The sequence below is a fragment of the Chenopodium album genome, chromosome 6 (assembly GCF_948465745.1).
Source record: "Chenopodium album chromosome 6, dcCheAlbu1.1, whole genome shotgun sequence".
NCBI classification, from domain to species: Eukaryota; Viridiplantae; Streptophyta; class Magnoliopsida; order Caryophyllales; family Amaranthaceae; genus Chenopodium; species Chenopodium album.
In genome coordinates, this window is record NC_137839.1 from 57,935,267 (window position 1) to 57,939,397 (window position 4,131).

At 35.1% G+C, this 4,131-nt stretch overlaps 1 long non-coding RNA gene across 1 annotated transcript; it reads right to left on the reverse strand.

Annotated features, from left to right (window-relative positions):
* Positions 1–1,953: 1,953 nt before the first annotated feature.
* Positions 1,954–3,382, reverse strand: LOC145634928 (uncharacterized). Its single transcript, XR_014113690.1, has 3 exons — positions 3,046–3,382; positions 2,553–2,660; positions 1,954–2,217 (listed from the first exon to the last, which is right to left on the reverse strand). It is a non-coding gene; the product is annotated as an uncharacterized LOC145634928 (long non-coding RNA).
* Between the last annotated feature and the right edge of the window lie 749 nt (positions 3,383–4,131).

The window sequence follows — 4,131 nt, forward strand, 5'->3', positions numbered from 1 at the left end:
GAACCGGTGCCAATTAGGGGGTGCCTTTTTGATATTTTCTACTAGTGAATTGGACAAAATTAATCAAGTTAGTTTGTCTTTTAGTCTTTCGTGCTATTTGGTCATTGGGTCCTTTGTTTTTCACAACGTCCTCATGTCTAGCCATGCGATCATACCATGAATCTTAATAAACTCACCTAATCTCACATGTTGAGTCATTGCACACACTTTGTCTCCGAGTCATGCACTATTTTGTTTATGATCGTATACTAGGACCATGCATGCATCATTTTCTGTCGTAGTAAAAATGAGTGGAGATTTTTCTCACTTGTTTTCAAATGTCTATTTTTCCCTTCCTTTCCTATCTTGAGCAATGAGTCGAACAATTAAGTGAATTATTTTATTTCACAGTATTTGGTCAAGGAGCAGGGAAGATTAATACGGTTCGAGTCATTACCGCAACAGTCTCTCGGATCTAATAGGAGTTCAAAGAGAACTTTGCCATCTCCACATTACTTATCACCTTTCAATGGCCACTAAAGAAGATATTGAGAACATCAACAAATCCATCGAGGCACTGTTTGCCATGATGCAAACCCTTACCACTAGGGTCACTACCATGGAACAAAACAAGGTCACTGTTTCCACCCTTGACAAATTGAAAGAGCAAATGAGCAAGATTTTTGAGGATTTCACCTATGTGGAACGGTCTCCCACTCCTTTGGATGTGAAGGACAGACTACCTGAAAAGTTCTCCACTGCTGATATTCCAAAGTTCAAGCCTACTGACAATCCAATATTCCATTTGAAGGCGTTCTCTGCTACCTTGGCTCTTAAGGGATTGGACGTAACACTATTCCCTACGGTGTTCCCTCTCTCCTTAGAACATGCTTGCGAACAATGGTTCTATTCCCTAGATGCCAAGCGTACTGCGACTTGGCAAGATGTCACTGAAAGTTTCATGAATCGTTACAAGTGTAACATTCAAACTAAAACTTCTGAACGTGAACTCTCCATTCTCAAACAGAAAGAGAATGAAGGATTCACCGCTTATCTGAACAGGTGGAGGGAAACGGCTTCACTCTTGGTAGATCCTCCCAAAGAAAGAGAGATGGTTCGCCTCTTTATTCAAAATCTGACTCACAAGTATTGGGAACATCTCAAATTTCTTCCACTAAACACTTTCGAAGCTGTATACGACATCGGCATCAATATCGAGGATGAGCTTATAAAGACTGCTTGTAGTAACAATAATAACACTTCAAGAAGAACGACCATCCTTCTTCTTCGTCTTCTAAGCACGAAAATACTACCAACAATATAAGCCTAGTTAATCTCAATGAAGTGTTAGCTCTTGATGCTCCATTTCCCAAGAAGAAAAGAACTTACACTCCTTTAGGAATGACTTATGATGCGGCCTTTGATCGCCTCTACGGTCAAGGCTTGATCACACCTATTTGGCTATTTTCAGAGCCAAAACATGAAGAAAGGAGCGCCAAATGGAATCCCAATGCCCATTGCAAGTACCATCAAGGAAGGGGCCACACTATTGAGCAATGTTGGAATTTGAAGGACGTCATTCAAGACTTGGTGGATGCAAACAGACTTCCTGTCCCTCCAGGCGGCATGAAGTAATGAACACAAGGCGCACAGCAGATCCTTAATGCAAGATTTCACTACTACAAAATTGGCCAAAGAGACCATATCAAAATGGCCAAAGAGACTATCTTAGGGATGGTCTCTAGCTCATAGGTCTCTTTGGCCTAAGAGACCACTTCATCAAAAGTGGTCTCATGTTATAAAACTAAGGCCACTTATTTAAAATAAGTGGTCTCAATTTTTGGAAAACTAAGACCACCTATTTGAAATAGATGGTCTCGGTTTCTGAAAAACTGAGACCACCTATTTCAAATAAATGGTCTCTTTCTTTTTTTTTTTTTTAAAAAAAAAAAAATTATCTGTATTTACTCCGCTTAATTATGATTTAAATCAAACAAAAATACAATTCATTAAGACGAAAATTATACATGTAGTTTATACAAAACCAATCCTTAAAACTCATTAATACAATTCCTTAATACAAAGTATTTGAGTACAATCAATATTCTATACATAACTCATACTTGTACTTAAAAAAAACTCAATTGCACTATAATCAAGGCCTTCTAGTATCTTGTGCAGGGACTCATGCCAACCAAATAATTCAACAAGAAAAATAATTAATCCTCTCTTTTTATCCTGAAAAATTTTCAAAGAGATTAAAAATTAGCACACAATTATTAAAAAAAAAAGTTGTACAAACTTATAAGTAAGATTACACTAACCCAAAAAATAAAATCAAAATTGAACGCCTCATTGTATATGATGAAAAATTCGATTTTAAGAACAATAGAACATATAACTAACATATTCTGTTTCTTAAAAAACAAAACCAAAAAAAACAAAAAAAAAAAAACTAACATATTCTGTCAAATGCGTGAAATTAAGACTTCAGTAAAAATAAAAAAACCTGATTTGAACACTCCTAGAAATTAAAACAAATCCAAAATCAAGAACCAATAAATTGAACTTACCAAAAACTAGCACCAAATTGACGACAAATCTTCAACAAAAACGCAGTATGTATTCAAGTTGAAAATTCAAGCAAAATTGTCCACCACTTTCTCACCCTCCTCCATTTCCTACAAAATTAATCAAACCCCATAAAGATTAACACCAATCCAGATTCCAAAATCAAGGAAATTGAAAAAAAAAAAATAACATCAAGATTGTTTCTCAGATGGTGTGTCGAGGTCATCGGAGAGACAATTGAGGTTTCCGGAGGACCACCGTAGAGTGACGGTGCCGATGAACATCGACCAGAAAACAAGCAGTTAAATGGCGACTATGGAAGATATCGACATGTAGAAACCCCAAAACTCAAAATAAAATTACTCAACAAAAATTCGAAAAAAAACTTAAATTCGCATCAAATTATATACACAAACACCAATTAAATCTCAAAAAAGACGCTCAAACCTCAACAAATTCAAATCAAACCAATCGGAATACAAAAAAGATACTTACTTGGAAGAAAAATTCTCGCTTGGTGAAACAAAAGGGAAATAACAGTAAGAACCCTAAAATTTTGATAATTTCGAAAAATTGGGGGAAATTAAACTTGCCCTTGCTTTACCAAAAACACTCACATCAGAGCTGAGCGAGGTTAATTTCTTGGTTGATGAAGCTGTTGAGAGAAGAAATAATAGAGATGAGAAAGATAAGGGGCGGATTTGAGAGGAAAGAGGGGCTGAATAATAAGAATTGAAGTATCTGATTATTATCAGCTTATGTAATTTAGGGTTTGAGCCTTTAAGGGAGGGAGGATAGAGAAGGAATCCGTGTATCAATTTTTTTTATTTTATTTTATTTTTTTTTAAAAAGACCATATATACAAGAAAAATGGTCTCTCCTCTTTTTAAATTAAATAAACAAATAAAAAGAGAGACCATTTATATAAAAGAAGTGGTCTCTCATTTTTTTTAATTAAATAAACCAATAAAAAGAGAGACCATTTATTTAAGAGAAGTGGTCTCTCCTTTTTTTAAGAGACCATTTATTTGAAATATCTGGTCTCTTGAAACTAAGAGACCACATATTTAATTAATTGGCCTCTTACTTAAGGTCTCTTTGGCCAATTTTGTAGTAGTGTTTCATGATTTCTTTTTTGTCATTCATCTCCATTCCCCCATTCATGTCTAGCATATATGTCTCATGTATTTCGTTCACCTTTTCCATTAATAAAATGAGAAAATTTCCTTTACATCTCGATCATAGCATTTTTCATTCACTCATTCTAAAAAAAAAAAAATCAATTACCGAACTAAACGCAAGGTACACCAATGACTTGAGGCACCTTTGCAACCCTGTCATTCCCCTTAAACCATTTTCAATCAAATATCCATTTTTTCATCAACTACTTTGAGCCTCGTCTAATGGTTGGCCTCATTTATTCAACCCACATTCACTTAACCCTGGGATTGAAAGATGTGTAATTGTATAACATTCAAAAAGCAAGTAAAAAAACAAAGATGTAGCAAAGCAACAATAAACACAATGTCTAAAGGCAAGTGTTCCAATGTCTTTGATATGAACACGTCTCAAATTGCATCT